Below are 13,328 nucleotides of genomic sequence, written 5' to 3'. Positions count from 1 at the left end.
ATGGATAAAACAAAAAGATATCAAGGTAAGAGGAGAATTGTTGGGAAGAAAGGGGGTTTCAGTGGGACAGGGGTTGCACATTTCCCAGACTCAGTATATACACATATGAAAAGACACAGTCTAAACTAAAAATAGATAAATAAATCTTTCCTCAGACAGGAGGTTTTGGAACATTTACTAGTACATCAGTACTTCCAGCTCTTTTTGAAATTTCAGCATGTGAATACTATTTAAAGAGACACCACACAGAGCTTGGTATGACGGGGTGGGACACTCAAGACTGTTAAAATTAACATGAGCAGAGGGGGACAGTATCTGTAAGGCCTGGCGGTGCTTTAGAAATGGTGGCAGTAGGCACAGAGGAGCAGACTGGATTTTCTCCCTGGAAACAGAAGTCAATTTTCAGCACACCTCTAATGATCACAGAAATTTCAATTTGATTCCCTGTCACATGTATTTCAGATGTCCCAGCTTCAGCTGTCAAGGACTTCAAGTGCCTTCAGAATTTTTTTCCTATTACTGTAGCTCAGATTTCTAAATTCTGTCACTATTTACTGGTAAAGCTACATGAATGGAATAATAATTGAATCATTGACTCTTGTCACTATCTTGATGAAACAAGGGCTTGGGGAAGATTTGTAGAAAGGCATTATTTAGACCTCAGAAATGTCTTCCGTATTGCCGGGTGTTGGTGGTGCACGCCTTTAATCCCAGCACTCAGGAGGCAGAGGCAGGCGGATCTCTGTGAGTTCGAGGCCAGCCTGGTCTCCAGAGTGAGTGCCAGGATAGGCTCCAAAGATACACAGAGAAACCCTGTCTCAAAAAACCAAAAAAAGAAAAAAAAAGAAAGAAAGAAAAGGAAAAGAAATGTCTTCCATCCTGTCCCCAATGATGTACTTCCTCCAGCAAGTCTGCACCCACGAAATGTCTCATAACCTCCCAAACAGAGCCACCAACTAAAGATCAAAAGTGTTCAAATGCATGAGCCTATTCAGGACCTGTGCTGGCTAGTTTTATTTCAACTTGACACAGCCTAGAGTCATTTGACAAGTGGGAAAATGCCTCTATAAGATGGGGCTGCAGACAAGCATGTAGGGCATTTTTAAATTAGTGATTGATGTGGAGTGTCCACCCCTGGGCCAGTGGTCCTGGGATCTGTAAGAAAGCAGTTGTGGCAGGATGTTGGTCTCAATTTGGAAACCAATGTAGGATTAAAAGACATACAGAAAGTTTACAGGAAGGCACCAGAGAAGACATGGAAAGAGAAACTATGAACATGCTCCAAATACTTCCTCATGCAACTACGTGTTTTGTGATATTTAAAGTTTATGCCCCACACAACACAACTCTGCAATCAGCTCATACTGTCGGAACAAATACAGATGTTCTCTGACTTAGAGCTAGTTTTCATAATGGTGCAACATGACACACATTCAACAGAAATAACATTTTAGTTTTTGAACTTCTGTTCTTTTCTGGGCTAGTAATATATGTTGAGTTCCTCATTTGTGATGTTGGGCAGTGAGCTGCAATTTAAAACCAGAGCTGACATTCTATGAAATTCTATGGCTAACACAGGATGTCCAATAGGTTAAATGTGTTAAACACATTTTAGAGCTACTGGTTTTAGCTTTAATATGGTTTACAGGATGTAATTCTACCATAAGTGTGGGACTGATTGTGTTTCCTGATATCATGGGGTATGAATGAGAGAAAGACCACTTTGAACACAGTAAAGTTGAGAGTGAAAGTCAAACACAGAATATATAGAGTGCAGTGTGGCCAATGCAGGACTTCTAGATTCAACTTTGGTTAAGGAGAGACAGTTTCCTATGGAGAGGTTGTATTTCAGCTGAATCTTGAAATAAACCAAATAAACTGGGTGAATGGGCAGGAAGAACTTGAGGTACAAGGGACAGACAGACTAGAAAAGACATAATAGTCAGAAACCACAGCCATTTGGCTTTAGACTCTTGCCTAAATAGTTTAAGGGATGAGTTTGGAAGTATGCATATTTTTTTTCAGAGATATATGAAAGAAGTACGCAGTAGAAGAGGACTGCCTTGTTACAAGCAAATGAAGGATGAATTATCTATAGAGTATATAGAAACAATAAAAAATTGTTAGCTTGCAAGCAAGTCTACAGATGGACAGATATTCCACCGTATGCCCTTCTCGAAGGTTATGGATGAGAAAGTAATGGAGATGATAAGACTTATAGGCCCTGTTTTAGGGTTACTATTGCTGTGATGAAATACCATGACCAAAGCAACTTGGGGAGGAAAGAGTTTACTTGGCTTACACTTTCTTATCATTGTTCATTATTGAAGGAAGTCAGGACATGAACTCGAACAGGGCAGGAACCTGAAGGCAGGAGCTAAAGAGTGTTGCTTACAGGCTTGCTCTTCATAGATTACTCAACTGCTTTCTTACAGATCCCAGGACCACTGGCCCAGGGGTGGACACTCCACATCAATCACTAATTTAAAAATGCCCTACATGCTTGTCTGCAGCCCCATCTTATAGAGGCATTTTCTCAGTTGAGGTTCCCACTTGTCAAATGACTCTAGGCTGTGTCAAGTTGAAATAAAACTAGCCAGCACAGGTCCTGAATAGGCTCATGCATTTGAACACTTTTGATCTTTAGTTGGTGGCTCTGTTTGGGAGATTATGAGACATTTCGTGGGTGCAGACTTGCTGGAGGAAGTACATCATTGGGGACAGTTTGAGGGTTTATATCTTTGCTTCCTGATTGAAAATGAAAATATGATCTCTAAGGTTCCTGCTCCCATGCCATGCCATCCCCACCACAATGGACTCAATTCACTCTGGAACAATGGGCTGGTTGCTCTTATGCCAACTTGACACAGAAGTAATCTCAGAGGAAGGAACCTCAATTGAGAAAATGCCTCCATAAAATCAGGGTGTAGGCAGGCCTGTAAGGCAATTTCTTTGTAAGCCATTGAGCAGGGTCCAGATCATTGTGCGTGGGCTGCCCCTGGGCTGGTGGTCCTGAGTGCTTTAAAAAAGCAGGCTAAACAAGCTACAAGAGCAAGTAGATAAACAGCACTACTCCATGGACCCTGTATCAACTTCCTGCCTACCAGTTCCTACCCAGTTGTCTTTCCTCAATGGACTGTGACTCTGAATATGTAAAGCAAACAAAGCCATTCCTCCCCAAGTTGTTTTGGTCATGGTGTTTCATCATAGCAATAGTATCCTAACTAGAACAAACTGTAAGCTAAAATAAGTTCATTCTCAAGTTAATTTTGGTCAGAATGTTTTGTTACAGTAACAGAAAAGTAACTAATATAGACATCGACTGTGGCAATATTTAAACAAGAAAACTCTTCCTTGTGTCCCAACCCTTGTTCTGGATAGGTGGAGAGCACATCCACTCAACATAGTAGGCACTGAGCATTTTTCTCACTCATCTGAGCAGCTTCAGGTGACAGAAATAATACAGGAGAAAGAATAGATTTCAAGGCTTATAGAATTGGAGGCAAGGTAGGGCAACCTGGCACTGCTTTTTTTTATTGGAATTATAGATTCATTAGCATAGGAAAGGGGGTTCATTCCTTGGAAGCAGAAGAGATAACTTGGGAAAGTAGACAATGAACCAAAGATGGAATACTGAATTTCTATTCGTAGTGTTCAAAAATCTTTGTTTTAATGTATATATGTTTGGTTAAGTAAGGTCAAGGAAGCACACAGCCTGCACCAAACAATGTCATTCCTAAAAAGCTTGATTTTCGCTCATGTTCAGCCTCAGATACTTTTAAGAAACCCATTATGTCGTAGCCCACAACAGTTCAAAAGAGGACCAGAAAGAGACACAAGTGAAATTTCTGTTATCCCGAAAGTAGATTCTAAAATCCTCTCTGTAGCATGGAACTTTATAACTTGGTGAAAAAGAGCACAGTTTCACAGATAAGTGGATGGGTCCCAGACAATGAAGGAAAGCCACACCTGACATGATGTAAGTGAAGTTGTTTCTTTTTTTAAAGGCAAAACCAAATTACATACAGTTTGGAACTGTGACACATGTGGTGGGAGCCAGAGAAAACAAGGGCTGACTTAACACCAAGTTAGGGATAATGGCTACCTCTGGGGAAAGACAGGCATATGATTACAAACCATAACAAGCCTTTGAAGGAAAGAGCTGGGCTTCCCTGGAGGTCATAATTAAGGGCTCACCTTGAGGTAGCCAAGGTAGAAGGCACTCTGATGTGTGAAGCATGAGAGAATGGACTAGGACCATGTTTCCTGAACTTCACATACCACTAAGTGCTTTTGGACACATGGGATGCTCCGTCATCCTGAGGTATTTGGTCATATCCTAAATACAAGATGGGATGTTGAAGTTCCTGCCTTCCTGGAAGGAAAGAAGTAAAATGTTGTTTTTACAAACTTCATCCAGATATAAACAGAAGATCTCTCTCTCTCTCTCTCTCTCTCTCTCTCTCTCTCTCTCTCTCTCTCTCTGTGTGTGTGTGTGTGTGTGTGTGTGTGTGTGTGTAAACGTATGTGAGCATGTGTGCACATAGGTGTCTACCCATTCAGGCCATTGATCTATCATCCCCCTGCTTCATTCTCTTGAGACAGGGTTTCTCATTGAACCTATGGCTAGCCATTTTTCAGTTAGGCTTAATCAGTTAGCACTGGTTACCAGTGCTGTTCCAGACATGAGAGTCCACACACCGCTTTTACTTGGGTGTTGGGGATCTGAACTCAGGTCCTCATGCAAACACTTTTAACCACTGAGTCATCTCCTCTCCCCCAATTTCAGTCTTCTTCTAGAAAGGCAGCCTGAGATCAAATGATCTTAAAAATAGAAATAGGTAGTTATTAACAACAATCTGAAAATATCCTATTCTATACCATGGGGTTAAATGACATATTTTTGAGAATTTCATACATGGATACTTATTTATATCTTTTCCACCACTCTCTCTTGCCCCTCCAACTCCTTCCATAGCCCCTTCACTCCCTCTCAAATTAATGTCCTCTTCTTTAATTATTACCACACTGTGCACATACATAAACATACATATAACCCACCGAGTCTATTTAGTGTTGCTTGTATGTGTTACAGGCTGAGCACTTGGGATTGGATAATTTATTAGAAAGCTTGTCCCTGGAGAAGACTAACCTTTCTGTCCTCAGAAGCCCATTGCTCTCCTGTAGTTTCCAAGACAGACTTTTAGGACAAATCTGAGCATTCAGAACTAATTGAGCTGTGAGCAACAGGAAAGGAGAGATTTGGTCATTGGAAAATGCAGGGGAAACACTAATGCAAGAAGTTGCAACTAAAATAGCCCTAAAATCAACAAATGAGGCAATTGCATGGTGGTTGTAAAAGGCGGCTTGTGTGAAAGCCTGTCTTCAGGAAGGCTTAACTGCATTCACAAGAAGGTGCAGGAGCCAGGCATTGGCGGTGCATGCTTTTAATCCCAGCACTCAGGAGGCAGAGGCAGGCAGATCTCTGTGAATTCAAAGCCAACCTGGTCTACAGAACGAGATCCAGGACAGACTCCAAAGCAATACAGAGAAACTGTCTCGAAAAAACAAAACAACAACAACAAAAAAAAAGGTGCAGGAAAGGAAAAGAACTTGCAGAAGTTTGAGAGTAGACTGCTGTTCTTAGCTAACAGATCTGTAAACAGATTCTCACTTAGCAGACAGGGACGATTGCTCAGAAGACTAATAAAATGGAGGTTTTATTAAGATGAAATTCACGAAACACAAATTGGTCATTTTCTAAAGTATTTAAACTGGTGCCTTTAAGTATGATCACAGTGTCACACAACCACTGCTACTCTGATTTCAGACAATTTTTGTCAACTCAGAAGAAAAGTATTCTCAGAGAGCCCAGGTTACTGACATTCTGTTCAGGGCACTAAGCAAGCCTGTAACTTCTCCCTCCAAACTCCTTCACAGTGATAAAGGCACAGGGCTTCCTAAGCCAGGAAAAGACAGCCTGGTTTCTGTTCCCCCAGTTCTGGTCTCTGGGGATCCCTCTTCCCAGGGCCTTCCTCTTTATTTCTCAAGCATTGGAGGGCTTTTGAAAGGCATGCCTGTGAGTGATAAGACATTACTGAACAGAGACCTCAAGGGGCTTGGTGGGCACAGGTAGCTCTCAGACTACTGACCCCTGCTGGGACTTCTTGGTGTGGGCTATGACATTGAGAGACAGGCTGGTTCTGGCTTTTTCATGAATAATGATGACTTCTAGAAGGAGCTGGCAGTTGAGACCTGCAAAGGGTGTACCCTCAAGAGGCCACTGAGAGCCCAGCTGCCAATCTGGTCTTGGGGAAAGGCCTGGAGTTTGGGGATCAGGAGTATGGCTCCGGGGACCAAGCCTTTGGGCAAGGTCCCAAGAAGAGGCCCAGGACAGGCCTTGGGGAAGGAGCAGCCTCCCAACTCAATACCTGGGGATGGTTTTCCTGAGAATCCACCCCCCCACCACCACTAACACCAGCAGCCCCACCACCAGCAGCTCCCCTCCCCAGCACCCACCACCACCACTACCAGCACTACCACTACCCAGTACTACCAAATCACCACTTTCAGAAAACGTAGAGTTGCCTTCCTTGAGAAAATGTAGCTGCCTTCTTCATACTACATGGTATATTAATTGAGAAAGGTACATGTGTAATGTTGGCAAAGGAATTTAACAAGAAGTGAAAAGCAGAAAGCTATGTGCCCTGGCTTTGGCCTGTTTTTCTTGCCTGCCCTCCCATCTGCCCCCTCATCTTCCATCACTTGAATTCTGTCTCCAGTGAATGGAGTTTAGTTGCAGCTCTACACACAGCTGTGGGACATGGGAATAAAGGTACTTTTTCTAACTTGTAAATCAATATGTACAAGTGTTTGTGTTTTTTTTGAACTGTAAACATTCTATTCTTTAGGTCTTCAGGGGTGTTGGTTGAACTTCCTGCATTACTGTGGTGATATCTTGCATGTACAAAATAAAGCCTGTCTGAAGATCAGAGAATGGAACTTGCCACTAGCTCATAGACATCTGCAGGTGCAAGCAAGATATCACCACATACTACCTTTTTGGAAACTTTAGTTTTGCCAAATTCTTAAGCAGACTTGAAAGTCTTTTAACATTGGCCCCTGGGGAGGAAAAAAAAAAAACTTCCACATGCTGTAAATAGTTGCTTCCCATTCCTGCCTCACATAATGATGAGCAGTTGTCTCTAGGCACAGGTCTACCTTAAACATGGCATGTAAATGGACTCACACACAAGAGTGAGGCAGGAACCCACACGCTGTGGGCATTAATAGAAAAGGGCTCACGGTGAGAACTGCTCACTTACTCACATATGTCAAGGTTAAACACAAGTTGAGGATAAAAGGAAGATTGTGGATTTAAATGGCAGAGTCAGGAGCACTAAAGAAAATGGATGTTTCTGGCATGAAGTGGCCACACCAGTCAGATAGGAGGAGGAACAGTGCTCAGGGTCAATGATAACAGGCTGGCGCCTCCCACTCCTGGAAGTCCCATACACTAGGTTTTAGAGGAACATATGCAAGGCACTACTGACCTTCCACATATCCTTGATTCTAAGGTAGCTAATTGTAGACAGACTTAATTGGAAGGAAGGAAGGCTCCTAAAACCAAGCTTCCAAGCTTCCACTTAGGAGCCCACCTCAGACCACCTTTAAGCAAGAAATTAAATATGGGGTAACCAACAAAATCAACAGCTATTTCTTGGTGGCCATGACAGATTCCTCTGTCATGGTAAAGCTACAAGTTGGTTGGTGATGTGAGAACACACAGAACTTAGTATATTTAATAGCACTTGATATGCACGCTACCTAATGGCAGCTAACAGTCCAGGTCAAGGCTAACAAAGCCAGAGTTAGAAATGGGAGAAGGGAGGATTCCACCCCTCCTAACTTGGCAGGCAGCACATGAACAGTGCATGGCCATTTCTCTGATTGGGTCCAGGGGACAGATACAAAGCATGTGGACTTTTCATCGGCTCCAACCACCACAGCCCAAGGAATTAGCCAGTCTAATAGCCCAAGGAATTAGCTGACATAAAAGGTTATGTCAGCCTTTGTCCCATTTCTGCCGATAAACTGTAAAGCCCTCAGACAAAGAGAGCCCTATAGCCTCTTTCTCCTCTGGGAATCTCTCCCTCTCCTGGGAATTTTCTCACTTTCCTTCAATTTCTCACATTCTGTAATAATTAAGAGCACCTGGTTCTGCTTGCAGACTCCCATGAAAATCGACATCATTAACCTTTGGTGTGAGACAAGAAACTTCAAGTCACTGTCCCCTGTCAATCTGCCATGACCATAGGTGTTCAATCTTGGTGTCTTAAGTCCATGGGCCATGCACCACAGGGTGATGAAAGGCCCTGTTGTGCTGAAGAATTCTCATTGTGTAGCTTCTGTTGTAAGGTTCATGGTGTTGTATGTAAATCCTATATTCCTTTCCATCCATGGCCTAGTAACATTGCATTGTACACATCAACCACATATTTTTCTCCCATAGTCCTCATGCCTGTACATTTGGCTTGTTTCAACTTTTTGCCTTTTAAAGTAACACTTTGTTGAACCATCATGTATAATTTTGCTTGAAGATACTTTCAGTCCTCTTGGATCCTTAATCCTTAGAAGTAGAGTTATTTAGACCCATGGCAGCTCTGTCCTCAACATTTTCAGGACACAAAACACTGAGGACACAACTATTTTCAGCAGTGACCGCATTATTTAACATTCCCACCAGTGGACTCTATTTGTTCATACCTTTGCTAATATTTGCTGTCTTTCACTATCTAAAGTAATGCCCGTTAAGCCATCACAGTGGGCATAAGGCAGTCTTATTGAGGTTTAGATTTGCATTTCCCCAATAACATCTGATATGAGAATCTTTTTATGTATTTACTGGCCATTTATATGCTTTCTTTGGAGACATGTTTAATCATCACCCTTACTTACCTCAGAGGGTCATCTTTGTGCTATTCATTTGAAATGGGGCTTTAACTCCTCTGGCATTAGACCATAATTAGATATATACTGATTTGTCATCATTACCCCCATTGTATTAGAAGCATCCTTCAATGCACATACTTTTTTGCTTTTGATGAAGACCTATTTACTATTTTTCTTTTGTTGCTTCTGTCCCCCACATGTCATATTTAAGAAAGCAATTCCAAAACCATGGTCATGAAAATTTGTATCTAAGTTATTAAAACTGAGTTACTTTGTTTTTAAATTATTTATATTATATGTATCAGTAGTGTTTTGCCTGCATGCATGTGGCTCATCGAGGCTGGAAGAGGGTATCGTATCTCCTGGGACTAGAGTTAGAAGGTTGTGAACTGTCATATCAGTGCTGGGAATTGAACCCAGCTTCTCTGGAAGAGCAGCCAGTGCTCTTAACTGCTGAGCCATCTCTCCAGCCTTCTGAAGTTGAGCATCAGTGAAATTAGTGGCTGAGGTAACTGCATCTTTAAAACAAAAAATAAACACTAAATTATTAAAGATTCAAAATAACAAGTGAACTTATGGATAACATTAGGAGTCTCAAAAATGCACCAGCTTTGTTGCTGTCAGGAAAACCCACTTTGAAAGTGAGATCCCAGAGCATTACCAGAAACTCAAAGTTATTACTAAACTACATCAATAAAACAAAGTGATGACCAGGCAGTGGTGGCTCATGCCTTTAATCTCAGCACTCGGGAGGCAGAGGCAAGTAGATCTCTGTGAGTTCGAGGCTAGCCTGGTCTACTGAATGAGTTCCAGGACAGCCTCCAAAGCAACTCGAGAGTAACCCTGCTCGAAAAACAGAAAAAAAAATTGATCACACTGTACTCTGTTTAAAATGATTTGCAATGGAAAAAGAAGATGATTCCTAAATAGATAAAAGATTTGTGTATGCATTTGAAGAGTTGGCATCTTTAGAAAAATCAGAAAAAAATCATTTTGGTTCAGATTCGTTTAAACACACACACACACACACACACACACACACACACACACACACACACACACACACACACACACACACCTGGTTGAGAGTTCCACTGGCTGAGAAAAACTTTGACCACTCAAGGTGCTAAGATCCATACTACTTGAGAAAAATGATTAAGGAGAACTTAAATTCCAACTCCTTAGAAATACCGTCTTTCTGCTGGTCATATTCCAAAAGGACATTTGGCAATGTTTCCAGAGGTACTGGAATCCCAAGCATGAGGAACCTGCAGTGGGGGTGGCTTAAGGATCCCACACTGCATTTGGGGTAGACCAGATGCTTGTGTCAAGACCCCTCCATCCTTACCCATCAGGGCCTGCATGGTGGCAAGACAGGGTTCCTCCTGGGGGCTCCTGCAACTGCCAGTAGAAAACTAAAAGGCACACTTCTTCAGAATGGAGGTCAGCAGCAGCAGCACAAGGGATCCATGGCATGGAGCGTAACATATTTGATCCTGTGACGGGAAAAGGAAGCAGCTTCCCCAGCTTTCTTATTCTTTATTGATCTATCCAGGAGACAATTCTGGACAGAGGCCCTCCTGTCAGGTCCTGACAAGCTGATATAGACCATCCCCAAAGTTCTTTCCACAGCACACATTTTTGCAGGTACTGGATTTCGTTCCTGGTTCACACAATATGAAAAGAGTAGCTGTGTACCTTCCAAGCCGATCCAACCTTTGGTGGGTCCATTTCTGAAGATCAGAACATGTTTCTTTCCTTCTAACATAATTCTGACATCCTATCTTAGTTTTGTTGTCATTAAGTGATCACTCCATGCTTGAAATGAAATGTAGATGGAATAGAAATTCTTAAGATACTATTTTGTAACGGTCGATTACTTACTTAAATGTAAAATTTCCAGAGTAAATTGTTACCATTTCATTCCACTTTGAGGTAGGATAATTACAATGCTTTTATTATTGGTATTGAAAACAACAAAACAACTTGACGTGTTCATAAAACAATCTAGAAGCAAGAATCTTTTGCCTTCCAAAATAAATGTCAATATTTCTTTCTCCTGGCCCCACTGCTTCTATCTAAGTAATCATGCAAACACAGCAGAGTGAATTGTAATTATAGATCTCAGGGTAGAGTTTCATAAATACACATTTTATAAGTGAGGTTTTTATCAGTAAATTGATTCCTTTTTATTTAGTTTCTACACAAAATGTAGTATTTTGATGATGCTGCTTAACAAGACTCTTCTATTGTATTGATTCAGAAAATGGCAATAAATTTTACCTCCTAGAATGTTTTGCAATTTTTCATCTTCAGCTTCCCTGGATGGCTATTTGATTACACAATTGCTCTAATGGGAGATCAATAGAACTAAAAGTTTTAGGAGTGTGTTCAGAGATGAACCTAAAAGAAAAGTTAATTTTCTTTGATCTCTAGATCACATCAGGATGGGGCCTCAATTGTCGGCATTTAACAAGTCACAGCCCCAAGAACAGTGGCTGAATTCTGAATTTTATACAAGCAGTTGTAACATGTGCAGGGATTTAAAGTTAAAAGTTCATTTCTGCATACTGGGGACTGAAATTGCTTACATTAAAGAACATTGGGGCTGGAGGGCCAGCTCAGTGGTTAAGAGTATGTGTTCTTCTTGCAGAGGACCCAAATTAGGCTTCCAGCACCTATGCAGACAGCTCATAACTGCTTGTGACTCCAGCTGGCCGCTAAGGACAACTGCATACACATTGCATACACTTACACAGACATATGCACATGTATAAAAATGAAACATGTATATACATATACATACATATATATTATACACACACACACACACACACACACACACATATATATGTATACAGATTTTCATTTCAAAATTTGTCTTAAGGCAATTTTTTATTCTGCCTGATTTAAAAGAGGCAATCCAGGGAAACCTAAATTTTAAATTTTCCGGATCTCTGTGAGTTCGAGGCCAGCTTGGTCTCCAGAGCGAGTGCCAGGATAGGCTCCAAAGCTACACAAAGAAACCCTGTCTTGAAAAACAAAAACAAAAAAAAAATTTTTTTCTTCTGCCTAACATGCTGCATAGACCCTTAGGAACATGAGTTTTCTTTTAGACATCACAATCTTACATTTGTTAAAGGCAAAATATACCTTGAAGATGAGGAGAAAGAAAGTGTGTAATCTCTTGGTGTCTTCTTGGGGTGGTACATGATGCTGACAGGTAAGATTGGGGCATCACTCTAGAAGGCAACTGGGAAAAGCTTCAACAAAATTCATACCCTCTCACAGATGCACAGGTGGTTCTTGGCTCACAATGGTTTTCTTTATCAATAAACCTCCTGTAAACCAAAGGTAGTACATTTACTACCCACTGGGCATTGCAACTTAGCCAACAGTCAGCTGCAGAGGGTATGTTCCCCCTCCTGACAGCATGGCTGACCAGCAGCTTTGCTTGGCTCTGCTGGCCAGTATCACAAGACCTCCTTTCACTAGACCTGGGGAAAAAATAAAAATTCAAAGTTACAAAGTTAGAAGCCAGGGAAATGGCTTCAGTGGGTAAAAGCACTTTACTATGCAAGCCTGGCAACCTGAGTTTAATCCCTGGAAGCCATGTGAAGGTGAGAGAAGAGAACTGACTCCACAGACCACTCCTCCAGATTTGCCGGGGGGGGGGGGGCAGGCACCCACACTCACAGGTACACACATAGGCCCACTCCTCCACACACAGTAATGGCACATTTAAATTTTTCTGTTAAAATTAGAAAACTAGGGGCTGGAGAGATGGCTCAGCGGTTAAGAGCACTGACTACTATTCTTCCAGAGGTCCTAAGTTCAATTCCCAGCAACCACATGGTGGCTCACAACCACCTTGAATGAGATCTGGTGCCCTCTGTAGGCAGAAGACTGTATACATAATAAATAAATAAATAAAATCTTCAAAAAAATTAGAAAACTATAAATCAAACTATCATTAATTTGCAAATCCTTCTTCCTCTTTAAGAGATCATTATCTAGCTTCTGACACCTAGTAGTACAATTTGTGCCACTTAGCACACCAACTGACGCTCAGCAAACAGCTGTGTGTTTTGAAAACACACAGACATTGTGTTGGTTACCTTTTTGTTGCCATGCCAAAATGCATGACAAAAGGAACTTAAGGAAGCAAGGATTTATTCCATCTCATATTAGAGAAAACAGCTCATTATTGTAGGGAAGACATTAGGGGCTGGAGTGTGAGGCAGCCAGTCACATTGTATCTGCATCCAGGAACAAGATGCTTTGCTGAGGAGGGAAGACCAAACCTTAATGTGAGGGCACCATTCTGTGGGCTGGAGTCCTAGATGAATAAAATTGGGAAAAGAAAGAAGTGAACT

Source organism: Cricetulus griseus, chromosome 7 (assembly GCF_003668045.3).
Source record: "Cricetulus griseus strain 17A/GY chromosome 7, alternate assembly CriGri-PICRH-1.0, whole genome shotgun sequence".
Taxonomy (NCBI): Eukaryota; Metazoa; Chordata; class Mammalia; order Rodentia; family Cricetidae; genus Cricetulus; species Cricetulus griseus.
Note: the sequence above shows the minus strand (reverse complement) of the source record.